This window comes from Cryptomeria japonica, unplaced genomic scaffold, assembly GCF_030272615.1.
Source record: "Cryptomeria japonica unplaced genomic scaffold, Sugi_1.0 HiC_scaffold_503, whole genome shotgun sequence".
Taxonomy (NCBI): Eukaryota; Viridiplantae; Streptophyta; class Pinopsida; order Cupressales; family Cupressaceae; genus Cryptomeria; species Cryptomeria japonica.
In genome coordinates, this window is record NW_026729319.1 from 85001 (window position 1) to 101603 (window position 16603).

General features: G+C 59.4%; 1 non-coding gene across 1 annotated transcript; it reads right to left on the reverse strand.

Moving 5' to 3' along the window:
* Positions 1–4045: 4045 nt before the first annotated feature.
* Positions 4046–4164, reverse strand: LOC131872004 (5S ribosomal RNA). The gene has a single exon (XR_009370189.1). It is a non-coding gene; the product is annotated as a 5S ribosomal RNA (ribosomal RNA).
* Between the last annotated feature and the right edge of the window lie 12439 nt (positions 4165–16603).

The window sequence follows — 16603 nt, forward strand, 5'->3', positions numbered from 1 at the left end:
GGCTGGGTTGCGCGCCTTGGTGGGCACCATGCAGTGCACGAAGTCGGAGCCCGGATTGCCCCGGGCGCGCACCTCCGCCAGGGTGGGCACCTTGGTGCGCACAACTTGCCTGGGCTGCGCACCAGGAAGGGCTCAAGATGGCACCCGCGTTCCGTTTTTTTCACTATCTTTCAGAACGGAAATTTTAAAATCTCGTTTTTTTTTGCCTTTTCTGGAAATTAGTGAAGGCAGCGCATCAAAGGTGCGCAACGCTGGTGCGAACCTGGGAGCGCTCCGATGTGTGCTCCAAGGTGCGGCGTGCACGAAGTCGGACCCCGGTTTGCCCCGGGTGCGCACCTCGCGTGCACCTTGGTGCGCACACCTTGGCTGGGTTGCGCGCCCTGGTGGGCACCATGGTGCGCACCAAGGAGCGCTCCGAAGTGTGCTCCAAGGTGCGGCGTGCACGAAGTCGGAGCCCGGTTTGCCCCGGGTGCGCACCTCGCGTGCACCTTCGCCGCGGTGGGCACCATGGCGTGCACGAAGTCGGAGCCCGGTTTGCCCCGGGTGCGCACCTCGCGTGCACCTTCGCCGGGGTGGGCACCTTGGTGTGCAGACCTTGGCTGGGTTGCGCGCCCTGGTGGGCACCATGGTGCGCACCAAGGAGCGCTCCGAAGTGTGCTCCAAGGTGCGGCCTGCACGAAGTCGGAGCCCGGTTTGCCCCGGGTGTGCACCTCGGGTGGGCACCTTGGTGCGCATGCCTTGCCTGGGCTGCGCACCAGGGCGGGCTCAAGATGGCACCCGCGTTCCTTTTTTTTCACTATCTTTCAAAACGGAAATTTTAAAATCTCATTTTTTTTTGCCTTTTTCTGGAAATTAGTGAAGGCAGCGCATCAAAGGTGCGCACCTCGCTGCCCACCACGGTGCGCAACGCCGGTGGGCACCCGGGAGTGCTTCGAAGTGTGCTCCAAGGTGCTGCGTGCACGTTGTCGGAGCCCGGTTTGCCCCGGGTGCGCACCTCGCGTGCACCTTCGTCGGGGTGGGCACCTTGGCTGGGTTTGCCCCGGCTGCGCTCCGAAGCGGGGTTATTGGAGCGCCGCCTCTTTTTTTGTCGGAGCGTTTGGTGGGGTTTCTCGCATTGGCTCTTCCGAGGCCCGGTTGCCACCCTGGCGCGCACGAAGTCGGAAGTAGGGTTAATTGCCCGGGTGCGCACCTTTGCCAGGGTGGGCACCTTACCTGGGCTGCGCACCAGGGCGGGCTCAAGATGGCACGCGCGTTCCGTTTTTTTCACTATCTTTCAAAACGGAAATTTTAAAATCTCCTTTTTTTTTTGCCTTTTCTGGAAATTAGTGAAGGCAGCGCATCAAAGGTGCGCACCTCGCTGCCCACCTTGGTGTGCTCTGAGGTGCGCACCCGGGAGCGCTACGAAGTGTGCTCCAAGGTGCGGCGTGCACGTTGTCGGAGCCCGGTTTGCCCCGGGTGCGCACCTCGCCTGCACCTTGGCCGGGGTGGGCACCTTGGCTGGGTTTGCCCAGGGTGCGCTCCGAAGCGGGGTTACTGGAGCGCCCCCTCTTTTTTTGTCAGAGCGTTTGGTGGGGTTTCTCGCATTGGCTCTTCCCAGGCCCGGTTGTTGGGTGCGCTCCCACCCTGGCGCGCGCGAAGTTGGAAGTTGGGTTAATTGCCCGGGCGCGCACCTTCGCCAGGGTGGGCACCTTGGTGTGCACACCTTGGCTGGGCTGCGCACCAGGGCGGGCTCAAGATGGCACCAGCATTCCCTTTTTCTCACTATCTTTCAAAACGGAAATTTTAAAATCTCGTTTTTTTTTTGCCTTTTATGGAAATTAGTGAAGGCATCGCATCAAAGGTGCGCACCTCGCTGCCCACCTTGGTGTGCTCCGAGGTGCCCACCACGGTGCGCAACGCCGGTGCGAACCCGGGAGCGCCCCGATGTGTGCTCCAAGGTGCGGCGTGCACGAAGTCGGACCCCGGTTTGCCCCGGGTGCGCACCTCGCGTGCACCTTGGTGCGCACACCTTGGCTGGGTTGCGCGGCCTGGTGGGCACCATGGTGCGCACCAAGGAGCGCTCCGAAGTGTGCTCCAAGGTGCGGCGTGCACGAAGTCGGAGCCCGGTTTGCCCCGGGTACGCACCTCGCGTGCACCTTCGCCGAGGTGGGCACCTCGGCTGGGTTGCGCGCCCTGGTGCGCACCAAGGAGCGCTCCGAAGTGTGCTCCAAGGTGCGGCGTGCACGAAGTCGGAGCCCGGTTTGCCCCGGGTGCGCACCTTCGCCGCGGTGCGCACCATGGCGTGCACGAAGTCGGAGCCCGGTTTGCCCCGGGTGCGCACCTCGCGTGCACCTTCGGCGGGGTTGCTCGCCCTGGTGGGCACCATGGTGCGCACCAAGGAGCGCTCCGAAGTGTGCTCCAAGGTGCGGCGTGCACGAAGTCGGAGCCCGGTTTGCCCCGGGTGCGCACCTCGCGTGCACCTTCGGCGGGGTTGCGCGCCCTGGTGGGCACCATGGTGCGCACCAAGGAGCGCTCCGAAGTGTGCTCCAAGGTGCGGCGTGCACGAAGTCGGAGCCCGGTTTGCCCCGGGTGCGCACCTCGCGTGCACCTTCGCCGCGGTGGGCACCATGGCGTGCACGAAGTCGGAGCCCGGTTTGCCCCGGGTGCGCACCTCGCGTGCACCTTCGCCGGGGTGGGCACCTCGGCTGGGTTGCGCGCCCTGGTGCGCACCAAGGAGCGCTCCGAAGTGTGCTCCAAGGTGCGGCGTGCACGAAGTCGGAGCCCGGTTTGCCCCGGGTGCGCACCTCGCGTGCACCTTCGCCAGGGTGGGCACCTCGGTGCGCACACCTTCTCAATGTTTTCTTGCCTTTTCTGGAAATTGGTGAAGGCAGCGCATCAAAGGTGCGCACCTCGGTGTGCTCCGAGGTGCGAACCCGAGAGCGCTCCGAGGTGCCCACGAAGTCGAAAGTCGGGTTAATTGCATTGTTTTCCCCGGGTGCGCTCCGAGGTGCGCAACATCGGCGCGCACCAAGGAGGGCTCCGAAGTGTGCTCCAAGGTGCGCACGATGGCGTGCACCTCTGGTGCGCACGATTCGGAGCTCGGTTTGACCGGGGTGCGCACACCTTGGCTGGGTTGCGCACCTTTTGTGCGCTCCAAGGTGCGCACGAAGTCGGAGCTCGGTTTGCCCCGGGTGCGCACCTTCGCCAGGGTGCGCACCTTGATGCGCACGCCTTGGCTGGGCTGCGCACCTTGGTGGGCGCCATGGTGCGCACCTTTCGTGCGCTCCAAGGTGCGCACGAAGTCGGAGCTCGGTTTGCCCCGGGTGCGCACCTTGGTGGGCGCCATGGTGCACTCCGAGGTGCCCAAGATTGGTGCGCACCAAGGAGCGCTCCGAAGTGCGCTCCAAGGTGCGCGCGAAGTCGAAAGTTGGGTTAATTGTCCGGTTTGCCTCGGGTGCGCACCTTGCGTGCACCTTCGCCAGGGTGGGCGCCTTGGTGCGCACACCTTGGCTGGGCTGCGCACACCTTGGCACCCGCGTTTCCTTCATTTTAAATTTTTTTTTTTTACAATCTCTCAAGTGGGAAATTCTATAATCTCAACTTTTTTTGCCTTTTCAGGAAACTTTTGAATGGAGCGCATCATTGGTGCGCTCCGAAGTGTGCTCCAAAGCTCTCTCCAGCTGCGTGCACCTGCCCCGGCCGCGCACCCGGCCCCGCCCAGCTTCGCTCACCTGTCCCGGGCGTCTGGTGCGGAACCTTAGAGTAAGAAACATCACCGTGCACCTTGGCCAACGTGCGCGACTCGACCGAGCGCGCACTGGCCGAGGTGCACACCGATTTCACCTGGGTGCGCGCGCAGCACCTCGGGCGCACCGGGGTGCGCGCACAACGCTCGGGTTGCACCGTGGCCTGTGTGCTCGGGGCGCCTCGGGTGCGCGCTCGGTGTCGCCCCCGCGCGCGCGGTAGTGCGGGCAGCGCACCCCGGCCCGGCCCGGCCCCGACGAGAACGCAAACGGGCAAAAGGTTTATTCAAATAGCATTGCGACGCCCGGCGAAAAACTAAAAAAGGGTGCAACACCGGGACTTCCCGGGAGGTCACCCATCCCAGTACTACTCCGGCCCAAGCGCGCTTAACTGCGGAGTTCTGATGGGATCTGGTGCACTAATGCTGGTATGATCGCACCCGTTATGAGCTTGTCGCAGTGTGTACTTAGCAAACCGCGACCCACGTGCGAATCCACCCCGGCCACCCACCCCCGTCGAGGTGCACACCCTCCCTCGCGAAGTGCGCCCCGTTCGCCAAGTGTGAGCCCTGCCCGGGTGCGCGCACCTTGCTAGGGCGTCGGGTGTGCACCCGGCCCGGCCTACGTGCGTGCACCTGGAGGGGGCGTCGTGTGCGTGCAGTGTCCCGTCTGCAACGCGGTGCCCACACACCACCTCGGGCGCAACGACCTGCGCTCACATGTGGGCCGAGTGCACCTTGGTGCATGTTCGGGGCGCCTCGGGTGCACGCTCGATCTTGCCCCGGTGCACCAAGGCGCTCGGTTTGCCCCGGGTGCGCACTTGGTGCAAGGTGGGCACCCAAAATAGGGATCAAGCACCAAAACACAAGTTTCGGGATGCAAAATGGGACCCAAGGACCACAAATGCGTTCCAAGACCCATGATGGGTCCACGAGAACAAAAATGTGTTCCGAGACTTAATAAACAAATATTGGGTTTTAGGAGAAGAAACATGCTCTGATGCCCAAAACGAGAATCGACCCCGAAAAGGCCACAGGCCAAAAGTGGGATGCGAGACAAAAAAAAATGGGACCCGAGGACCAAAATTGGGTTCCCAGGTCGAAGACAGGGCAACCGGACAAGAAACGACCTCTAAGGCTCGAAATGAGTCCCGACGACTAAAACTTGACAAGAAGCACCCATCAGGCACCCAACTCGACACCCATGGGATGCCGACCCACCCGGGCTTCCACCTAGCACACCTTGGCACCCACCCACCCTCGCACCCAACCTCGCACCCAACTTAGCACCTTTGAACCCACATTGGCACTCACCCTGACCCTGGCACCTTGGAACCCACATTGGCACTCACCTTGACCCTGGCACCCACCTTTGCACTCACCTTGGGACCCACCCTGGCTCCCACCTCGGCACCCACCCAGACACCCACCTTGGTTCCTTGGCACCCACCTTGGATCCTTGGCACCCACCCCGACACCCACCTTGGCACGCAACTTGGCTACTTGCCACCCACCTTGGCTCCTTGACGCCCACCCCGACAACCACCCCGTGACCTACCCTGGCTAGGGTTGGTGCACACCCACCCTGGTGCCCACCTTGGCACCCACCCTATGACCCACCTTGGCACGCACCTTAGTACCCACCCCGTTACCCACCCTAGGACCCACCCCGTGACCCACCTTGGCCAGGGTGGGTGCACCCACCCTGGTGCCCACCTTGGCACCCACCCATCCTAGCACCCAGCCTGTGACCGGGCTTGGAACCCAACCTTGCACCCGCACCCGTCTTGGCCAGTGTGGGTGCGCACCCATCCTGGCACCCACGTTGTGACACACCCTTTAACCCACGCACCCTAGCACCCACGTTGGCACCCACCTTGGAACCCAACCTAGCAACTTGGCACCCACCCCGTGACCCACCTTGGCATCCACCATAGCAGTCGCCGACTTGGCACCCACCTCGGCACCCACCTTGACACTTGTGGACCCACCTTGCCACTCACCCTAGCATCGACCCATCCTAGCACCCACCCTGGCACCTTTGCACCCTAGCACTCACCCATCCTAGCACCTAACCTGTGACCCACCTTGACACTCACCCTCGCACCCACCTTGGAACCCAACCTAGCACCCACCCACCCTGACACCAACCCTAGCACCTACCCACCCTTGCACCCACCCTGTGACCCATCTTGGCACCCACCCATCCTACCACTCAACCTATCACCCACCTTCTCACCCACCTTGGCATCCACCTTAGCACCCACCCACACTGGCACCTTGGCACCCACCTCGGGCAAGGTGGGTGCACACCCACCCTGGCACCCAATTTAGAACCCACCGAGCATGTTACCCACCTTGGCACCCACATTGCAGCCCACCCTAGTACCCACCCTATGACCCACATTGGCATCCACACCCTAGCACCCAGGCACCTCGACACCCGCCTTGACACCCACCCTAGCACTGAACCTGTGACCCACCTTGGAACTCACCCTAGAACCCACCCACCCTGTGAACCACCTTGGCATCCACCTTAGCACCCACCCACCTTGGCACCCACTCTAGCACTCACCCATCCTAACACCCAACTTGTTACCCACCTTGGCACCCGCCCTCGCGTCCACCTTGAAACCCACCCTAGCACCCACCCACGCAGGAGCCCACCTTGGCACCCAACCTAACACCCACGCATCCTGGCACCCAACTTGTGACCCACCTTGGAACCCACCCTAGTACCCACCTTTGAACCCACTATATCACCAACCCACCTTGGCACCCACCCTATGACCCTCTTTGGAATCCACCCTAGCACGCACCCACCCTGGCACCCACCATGGAGCGCACCCTAGCACCCACCCACCTCGGCACGCACCTCAACACCCACCTTGGTGTGCGCACTGCGCCAACCTCTCAAAGACCCTATGTGGTGCGCTCCAAAGTGTACACCTTTGGTGCGCTCCAAGGTGCGCACCTTTGGTGCACACCGAGGTGCACACCAAAGTGTGCACCGAGGTGAGCACCAAAGTGCACTCCAGGGTGCACACCAAGGCGTGCACCTTTGGTGCGGTCAATGCAAACGAATTCGGAAGTTGGGGTCGATGTCCTAATCGCTGCTGCAGACTACACGTATGAGAATCGGACAAATAGCTTTATATAGGGGAGGTGTTGCGTTTGATGGGTCGACTCCCCTGGTTGTGTGCACTGCACCAACTTCAAAGACCCTGTCTTGTTTAAGAAGTCAAAAGTTGGGGTGGATGTCCTAATCATTGCTGCAGTCTACGCATGTATGAGAATCAGACAAATAGCTTATATAGGGGAGGTGTTGCATTCGGTGGGTTGACTCCCCTGGTTGTGCGCACTGCGCCAACCTCAAAGACCCCGCATAGCAGAAGAAGTCGGAAGTCGGATTTTGGTGAGCACCAAGGCGTGCACCTTTGGTGCGGTCAACGCAGACGAATTCAGAAGTTGGGGTGGATGTCCTAATCGTTGTTGCAGGCTACACATGTATGAGAATCAGACAAATAGCTTATATAGGGGAGGTGTTGGGTTTGATGGGTCAACTCCCTTGGTTGTGCGCATTACGCCAACCTCAAAGACCTTGTTTTCGTTAAGAAGTCAAAAGTTGGGGTCAATGTCCTAATGGCTCCTGCAGGCTACACATGTATGAGAATCGGACAAATAGCTTATATAGGGGAGGTGTTGGGTTTGATGGGTCGACTCCCCTGGTTGTGCGCATTACGTCAACCTCAAAGACCTTGTTTTCGTTAAGAAGTCAAAAGTTGGGGTCGATGTCCTAATTGCTCCTGTAGACTACACATGTATGAGAATCAGACAAATAGCTTATATAGGGGAGGTGTTGGGTTTGATGGGTTGACTCCCCTAGTTGTTCGCATTACACCAACCTCAAAGACCTTGTTTTCGTTTAGAAGCCGAAAGTTGGGGTCGATGTCCTAATTGCTCCTGCAGGCTACGCATGTATGAGAATCAGACAAATAGCTTATATAGGGGAGGTGTTGGGTTTGATGGGTCGACTCCCCTGGTTGTGCGCATTGCGCCAACCTCAAAGACCCTGCATTGCGGATGAAGTCGAAAGTCAGAGTTTGGTGTGCTACAAGGTGTGGTCGAAGGTGCTCACCTAGGTGTGCACCTTTGGAGCACAGGAAAAGTGCCCTCCAAAAGTGCGCACCTTTGGAGTGCACAAAAGTGCCCTCCAAAAGTGCGCACCTTTGGAGCGCAGAAAAGTGCCCTCCAAAAAGTGCCCTCCAAAAGTGCGCACCTTTGGAGCGCAGAAAAGTGCCCTCCAAAAAGTGCCCTCCAAAAGTGCGCACCTTTGGAGCGCAGAAAAGTGCCCTCCAAAAAGTGCCCTCCAAAAGTGCGCACCTTTGGAGCGCAGAAAAGTGCCCTCCAAAAGTGCGCACCTTTGGAGCGCAGAAAAGTGCCCTCCAAAAAGTGCCCTCCAAAAGTGCGCACCTTTGGAGCGCAGAAAAGTGCCCTCCAAAAAGTGCCCTCCAAAAGTGCGCACCTTTGGAGCGCAGAAAAGTGCCCTCCAAAAAGTGCCCTCCAAAAGTGCGCACCTTTGGAGCGCAGAAAAGTGCCCTCCAAAAAGTGCCCTCCAAAAGTGCGCACCTTTGGAGCGCAGAAAAGTGCCCTCCAAAAAGTGCCCTCCAAAAGTGCGCACCTTTGGAGCGCAGAAAAGTGCCCTCCAAAAGTGCGCACCTTTGGAGCGCACAAAAGTGCCCTCCAAAAGTGCGCACTTTTGGTGCGCACCAAGGCGCTGGTTCGGTCGTTGCAGGCGAGTTCGGAAGTTGGGGTCGATGTCCTGAGCGGAGGTGCAAACTACACAGGTGTCGGAATCGGACAAATAGCTTATATAGGGGAGGTGTATGCTTCGATGGGTCGACTCCCCAGGTTGAGCGCACCGCGCCAACCTCAAAGACCCTACGGTATGGATGAAGTCGGAAGTTGGGTCCGATGACCGATTCGATTAGTAGGTATGCTCATGAGGTCGGAATTTGGGTCCGATGACCTGCCATGTGCAGGAAGGCGAATGTTGACACTGTGCGTTGCAAGGTGCACACCAAGGCGCTGGTGCGGTCTTTTTAGTCGAGTTCGGAAGTTGGGGTCGATGTCCTGATCGGAGGTGCAAGCTACACAGGTGTGGGAATCGGACAAATAGCTTATATAGGGGAGGTGTATGCTTCGTTGGGTCGACTCCCCGGGTTGAGCGCACCGCGCCAACCTCAAAGACCCTACGGTATGGATGAAGTCGGAAGTTGGGTCCGATGACCGATTCGATATGTAGGCATACTCGCGAGGTCGGAATTTGGGTCCGATGACCTGCCACGTGCAGGAAGGCGAATGTTGGCACTGTGCGTTGCAAGGTGCGCACCAAGGCGCTGGTTCGGTCGTTGGAGGCGAGTTCGGAAGTTGGGGTCGATGTCTTGATCGGAGGTGCAAACTACACAGGTGTGGGAATCGGACAAATAGCTTATATAGGGGAGGTGTATGCTTCGTTGGGTCGACTCCCCGGGTTGAGCGCACCGCGCCAACCTCAAAGACCCTACGGTATGGATGAAGTCGGAAGTTGGGTCCGATGACCGATTCGATATGTAGGCATACTCGCGAGGTCGGAATTTGGGTCCGATGACCTGCCATGTGCAGGAAGGCGAATGTTGGGACTGTGCGTCGCAAGGTGCGCACCAAGGCGCTGGTGCCGTCGTTGCAGTCGAGTTCGGAAGTTGGGGTCGATGTCCTGGTCAGAGGTGCAAACTACACAGGTGTGGGAATCGGACAAATAGCTTATATAGGGGAGGTGTATGCTTCGATGGGTCGACTCCCTGGGTTGAGCGCACCGCGCCAACCTCAAAGACCCTACAGTATGGATGAAGTCGGAAGTTGGGTCCGATGACCGATTCGATACGTAGGCATATTGGCGAGGTCTGAATTTGTGTCCGATGACCTGCCATGCGCAGGAAGGCGGAATTTGGGTCCGATGACCGAGTTGATGGCGTGCCATGCGCAGAAAGGCGGAATTTGGGTCCGATGACCGAGTTGATGTTGATGGCCCGCCATGCACAGGAAGGCGGAATTTGGGTCCGATGACCGATTTGAAGGCGTGCCATACGCAAAAAGGCGGAGTTTGGGTCCGATGACCGAGTTGATATTGATGGCCCGCCATGCGCAGGAAGGCGGAATTTGGGTCCGATGACCTGACATACGCATGGAGTCCGACTCGGGGGCCGATGTTCGATTCGATGACTTGCATTGTGGGTAAAGTCGGAAGTTGTGGTCTTTGACCCGATTCGATGACCAGACTTCGGCTGCTTGAGAATCGGACAAATAACTTATATAGGGGAGGTAGTGTTCTCGAGCATCCTCCCCCCGTGCCCGTTTATGTCGATTGATGCTGGTGCTCGACTGGTTGGAGCGCTCGGATGCAAAAATCTTGCACCAGGATTTATCGATTGTGATGGACACGGCAAGTCTCCTGATTGCTATGCAGGAGCTCATCGTGAATCTCTATGCGGCCTTGGTATGGACTCGACCTGCGGAATGGTTCGGCAATGGTAGTCGCTCCAACACGTCCTTGCAATGGCCACAGAGGTGATTCGACTAGAGCTCCAGTCTAGCTTTTGGGTTGCTTGGCGGACTGGTATAGCCGCGATCGAGTTCCGGCCATGAACGTTTTAGATAGCTCTTGGGCTTTCTGGGACGGAAGTCGGAAGTTTGGGCTGTTGTCCGATTTGATGACCATTCTTCGGATGTGTGAGAATCGGACAAATAACTTATATAGGGGACTGTGTTGTCTCACGCAGCCCCCTCCGTGCCCCTCTATCTCGACCGATGTTGGTGCTTGAAAGGGTTGGGATCGCTCGGATTTATAAACGTGCACCACCATTTGTCGAGTGTGAGGGACGCGGCAGGTCTCCTAAATGCTATGCGGGCGCTCTCTGAGAATCTCTATCCGGCCTCGACACAGACTAGTCTTGCTGAATGGTTTGGCACTGGTAGTCGATCCAACACGTCGTTGTTGTGGCCGCCTAGGCGATTCGATTCGAGCCCCCGTCTAGCTTTTGGGTTGCTTGGCGGATTTTGCCCTATCCGCAAGTGAGCTCGGTCCCTAAACGTTCGAGAAACCCGATTGCTATGCGCCGACTCTCTTTCTTGCGAGCCTCCATCTAGCTTTTGGGTCTCTACGGAACGGAAGTCGGAATCTGGGACCGTTGTTTGATTCGACGAGGCAGACTACGGTTGTGCGAGAATCGGACAAATAACTTATATAGGGGAGGTGTTGACTGGAGCATTCTCCCCCGTGCCCCTCTAACTCGACCAATGCTGGCGCTCGAACGGTGGTAGCGCTCGGATTTTCATTGAGCGCCAGCATTGGTCGATTTAGAGGGGCATGCGAGATTCCCGAATGCTATGCGAGGGCTCTAACGGAAATGTCTATTGGTTTCGGTATGGATGCAATTGCGAGTGGTTCGGCAAAGGTAGTCGTTCCGATGCGTCCATGTCGTGGCCAAATCGATAATTCGATTTGAGCCCTCGTATAGCATTTGGGTCTCTCGATGTGATTCCGCATTCCAGTCCCTTTGGGCACTGCTTGAGCCGCATCCCAGGGGGTTCCCTTCCCAATAATCTGCCTCGCAACCCGATTGCTATGCGGTGAGGCTCCTCGGCCGCCTCGGAACTATCTGTGTATCAGACGCATCGCGGGATAAGGGGTTGGCAACGGTAGTCGCCCCAAGCGCGTCCGATGCTTGGACCATTCCGAGGCGGCCCTGAAGCCTCTTCCGTCTAGCCGTTGGGTCCTTCTCGCCGCATCCCTCGCCTCGCACCCCGATTGCTATGCGGTGAGGCTCCTCGGCCGCCTCGGAACTATCTGTGTATCGGACGCGTCGCGGGATAAGGGGTTGTCACTGGTAGTCGCCCCAAGCGCGTCCGATGCTTGGACCATTCCGAGGCGGCCCTGAAGCCTCTTCCGTCTAGCCGTTGGGTCCTTCTCGCCGCATCCCTCGCCTCGCACCCCGATTGCTATGCGGTGAGGCTCCTCGGCCGCCTCGGAACTATCTGTGTATCGGACGCGTCGCGGGATAAGGGGTTGTCATTGGTAGTCGCCCCAAGCGCGTCCGATGCTTGGACCATTCCGAGGCGGCCCTGAAGCCTCTTCCGTCTAGCCGTTGGGTCCTTCTCGCCGCATCCCTCGCCTCGCACCCCGATTGCTATGCGGTGAGGCTCCTCGGCCGCCTTGGAACTATCTGTGTATCGGACGCGTCGCGGGATAAGGGGTTGTCACTGGTAGTCGCCCCAAGCGCGTCCGATGCTTAGACCATTCCGAGGCGGACCCGAAGCCTCTTCCGTCTAGCCGTTGGGTCCTTCTCGCCGCATCCTTCGCCTCGCACCCCGATTGCTATGCGGTGAGGCTCCTCGGCCGCCTCGGAACTATCTGTGTATCGGACGCGTCGCGGGATAAGGGGTTGTCACTGGTAGTCGCCCCAAGCGCGTCCGATGCTTGGACCATTCCGAGGCGGACCCGAAGCCTCTTCCGTCTAGCCGTTGGGTCCTTCTCGCCGCATCCCTCGCCTCGCACCCCGATTGCTATGCGGTGAGGCTCCTCGGCCGCCTTGGAACTATCTGTGTATCGGACGCGTCGCGGGATAAGGGGTTGTCACTGGTAGTCGCCCCAAGCGCGTCCGATGCTTGGACCATTCCGAGGCGGACCCGAAGCCTCTTCCGTCTAGCCGTTGGGTCCTTCTCGCCGCATCCCTCGCCTCGCACCCCGATTGCTATGCGGTGAGGCTCCTCGGCCGCCTTGGAACTATTTGTGTATCGGACGCGTCGCGGGATAAGGGGTTGTCACTGGTAGTCGCCCCAAGCGCGTCCGATGCTTGGACCATTCCGAGGCGGACCCGAAGCCTCTTCCGTCTAGCCGTTGGGTCCTTCTCGCCGCATCCCTCGCCTCGCACCCCGATTGCTATGCGGTGAGGCTCCTCGGCCGCCTTGGAACTATCTGTGTATCGGACGCGTCGCGGGATAAGGGGTTGTCACTGGTAGTCGCCCCAAGCGCGTCCGATGCTTGGACCATTCCGAGGCGGCCCCGAAGCCTCTTCCGTGTAGCCGTTGGGTCCTTCTCGCCGCATCCCTCGCCTCGCACCCCGATTGCTATGCGGTGAGGCTCCTCGGCCGCCTTGGAACTATCTGTGTATCGGACGCGTCGCGGGATAAGGGGTTGTCACTGGTAGTCGCCCCAAGCGCGTCCGATGCTTGGACCATTCCGAGGCAGCCCCGAAGCCTCTTCCGTGTAGCCGTTGGGTCCTTCTCGCCGCATCCCTCGCCTCGCACCCCGATTGCTATGCGGTGAGGCTCCTCGGCCGCCTTGGAACTATCTGTGTATCGGACGCGTCGCGGGATAAGGGGTTGTCACTGGTAGTCGCCCCAAGCGCGTCCGATGCTTGGACCATTCCGAGGCGGACCTGAAGCCTCTTCCCTCTAGCCGTTGGGGCTTTCTCGCCGCATCCCTCGCCTCGCACCCTGATTGCTATGCTGTGAGGCTCCTCGGCCGCCTTGGAACTATCTGTGTATCGGACGCATCGCGGGATAAGGGGTTGGCAGTGGTAGTCGCCCCAAGCGCATCCGATGCTTGGACCATTCCGAGGCGGCCCTGCAGCCTCTTCCGTCTAGCCGTTGGGGCCATCTCGCCGCATCCCCCACCTCGCACCACGATTGCTATGCGGTGAGGCTCCTTGGCCGCCTCGGAACTATCTGTGTATCGGACGCATCGCGGGATAAGGGGTTGTCACTGGTAGTCGCCCCAAGCGCGTCCGATGCTTGGACTATTCCGAGGCGGCCCTGCAGCCTCTTCCGTCTAGCCGTTGGGGCCATCTCGCTGCATCCCCCACCTCCTCGGCCGCCTCGGAACTATCTGTGTATCGGACGCATCGCGGGATAAGGGGTTGGCAGTGGTAGTCGCCCCAAGCGCGTCCGATGCTTGGACTATTCCGAGGCAGCCCTGCAGCCTCTTCCGTCTAGCCTTTGGGGCCATCTCGCCGCATCCCTCGTCTCGCACCCCGATTGCTATGCGGTGAGGCTCCTCGGCCGCCTGGGAACTATCTTCGTATCGGACGCATCGCGGGATAAGGGGTTGTCACTGGTAGTCGCCCCAAGCGCGTCCGATGCTTGGACTATTCCGAGGCGGCCCTGTGGCCTCTTCCGTCTAGCCGTTGGGGCCATCTCGCCGCATCCCCCACCTCGCACCCCGATTGCTATGCGGTGAGGCTCTTCGGCCGCCTTGGAACTATCTTCGTATCGGACGCATTGCGGGATAAGGGGTTGTCACTGGTAGTGGCCCCAAGCGCGTCCGATGCTTGGACTATTCCGAGGCGGCCCTGCAGCCTCTTCCGTCTAGCCGTTGGGGCCATCTCGCCGCATCCCCCACCTCGCACCCCGATTGCTATGCGGTGAGGCTCCTCGGCCGCCTTGGAACTATCTTCGTATCGGACGCATCGCGGGATAAGGGGTTGTCACTGGTAGTCGCCCCAAGCGCGTCCGATGCTTGTACTATTCCGACGCGGCCCTGTGGCCTCTTCCGTCTAGCCGTTGGGGCCATCTCGCCGCATCCCCCACCTCGCACCCCGATTGCTATGCGGTGAGGCTCCTCGGCCGCCTTGGAACCATCTTCGTATCGGACGCATCGCGGGATAGGGGGCTGTCACTGGTAGTCGCCCCAAGCGTGTCCGATGCTTGGACCATTCCTAGGCGGCCCTGAAGCCTCTTCCGTCTAGCCGTTGGGGCCTTCCCGCCCCATCCCTCGCCTCGCACCCCCGATTGCTATGCGGTGAGGCTCCTCGGCCGCCTTGGAACCATCTGTGTATCGGACGCATCGCGGGATAAGGGGTTGGCACTGGCAGTCGCCCCAAGCGCGTCCGATGCTTGGACCATTCCGAGGTGGCCCTGAAGCCTCTTCCGTCTAGCCGTTGGGGCCTTCCCGCCCCATCCCTCGCCTCGCACCCCGATTGATATGCGGTGAGGCTCCTCGGCCGCCTTGGAACTATCTGTGTATCGGACGCATCGCGGGATAAGGGGTTGGCACTGGTAGTCGTCCCAATCGCATCCGATGCTTGGACCATTCCGAGGCGGCCCTGCAGCCTCTTCCGTTTAGCCGTCGGGGCCTTCCCGCCGCATCCCTCGCCTCGCATCCCGATTCCTATGCGGTGAGTCTTCTCGGCCGCCGCGGAACTATACCTGTTATTGCTACTGCATCCTTCGGCTGGTAACCTCCTCTGCCGCCTTGGAACGTTCTCTTTGTCGGACGCGTCGCGGGATAAGGGGTTGGCACTGGTAGTCGCCCCAAGCGCGCCCGATGCATAGACCGCTCCGAGTCGACCTTGCTTTCAGCCTCTCACATGCATAGACCTCTCTGAGTCGACCCTGCAGCCTCTCACGTTTAGCCTTTGGAATCTCGCCTCACAACATGATTGCTATCCTTGATGCATCCCTTGCCTCGAGCCCTGATTGCTTTCTTGGCTGCATCCCTCCTCTCCTCACAGCCCGGTTGTCATCACTGCTTCATCCGTCGCTTCATGCATTCTGGCTGCTGGGCCCTTCCCACCGCACACCTCGATTGCTATCTCTTCTGCATCACACACCCCGATTGCTATCTCTGCTACATCCCTCGGCTCTCACTTCTGCATCCTTCGCCTCACACCTCGATTGCTATCAATGCTGCATCCGTAACCTCACACCCCGATTGCTATGCGGGGAGGCTCCTTGGCCGCCTTGGAAATTTCTGTGTGTCGGACGCACCGCGGGATAAGGGGTTGGCACTGGTAGTCGCCCCAAGTGCGCCCGATTCTTAGACCGCTTCGAGGTGACCTCGTAGCCTCTTTCGTCCAGGCTTCCTGCCTTCAACGCCCTTTTTACACCTCGATTGCTATGCGCGGGCTCGTTGGCGTCTATCACCTCTCTGCGAAGAGTGGCACGATGATTGTTGGGGTAAATCGTAGCAGTCCGATCTCTGGCCTTGGGCCATTGTGAGGGCTGATCGATTTCCTGTGCGCATCTCGTGTTCGCCCAGTAACAGACTCGACGACTTGTAATCGGTCTTGTTCCCGATTGTTCCTGGAGGTAGTCTTCGGAACTCTTGGATTTGACCTGTCACTCGAACTGTCCTCTTCCGAGGATGCTTGTGTGTGTGTGCTTGTGCCATTTCCTTGGCGGTATTAACGAGATATTAAAGAGCGGAGTGAGCGCCTCGCCCAGCTATGTTTGGGGCTCTCACTCCCTTACCCGGTGTGCGACCGCTTTGCACGTAGGTTGCGGAGCATCGCGACTCTTTCGATGTTTGGCGGTTGTCTTCCGGTGATGCGTTGGTCCCGAAGTGCACGTTACTAGCATTTCTGCCATTGTTCTCGATCTTTGGCACGTTCCTTCGTTGCAATTGGATATATATCTCCGTTTATACGCGCAGGCTTCTCCCGCCTATTCAGCGCTGTCCCACTCTCAGCACTCTCGTGGTCTCCTTGGCTTCTCTCTCCCGTGAGCGAGCTCTCTTCTCGAGTCTTTTCCATGTCCCATGGAGGTTGCCTTGCGAAATTCGGGCACACAAACGTGACCGGATAAGAGCGGAATTGCCTATGAGGAGAAGCTCACCTTAGGGAGCAGCAATGCCGAGTGTTTCGACAGAGGGTAGAGGGGGCGTTGTTTGGGCGGTTGCACAAAAGAGTGCTACGTTTGCACTGAAGGTTGCTTCTTCGTCTCCGACGAACTCTTCGAGGCAAAAAAGCTTGTTTACGGGGTCGAGGTGGGACTGTTCGTGCGAGTTGCGCCACCAAAAGTGCGTAGGGGGCATATACCTGGGAAATGGATGTCTCTGAGTGGCCT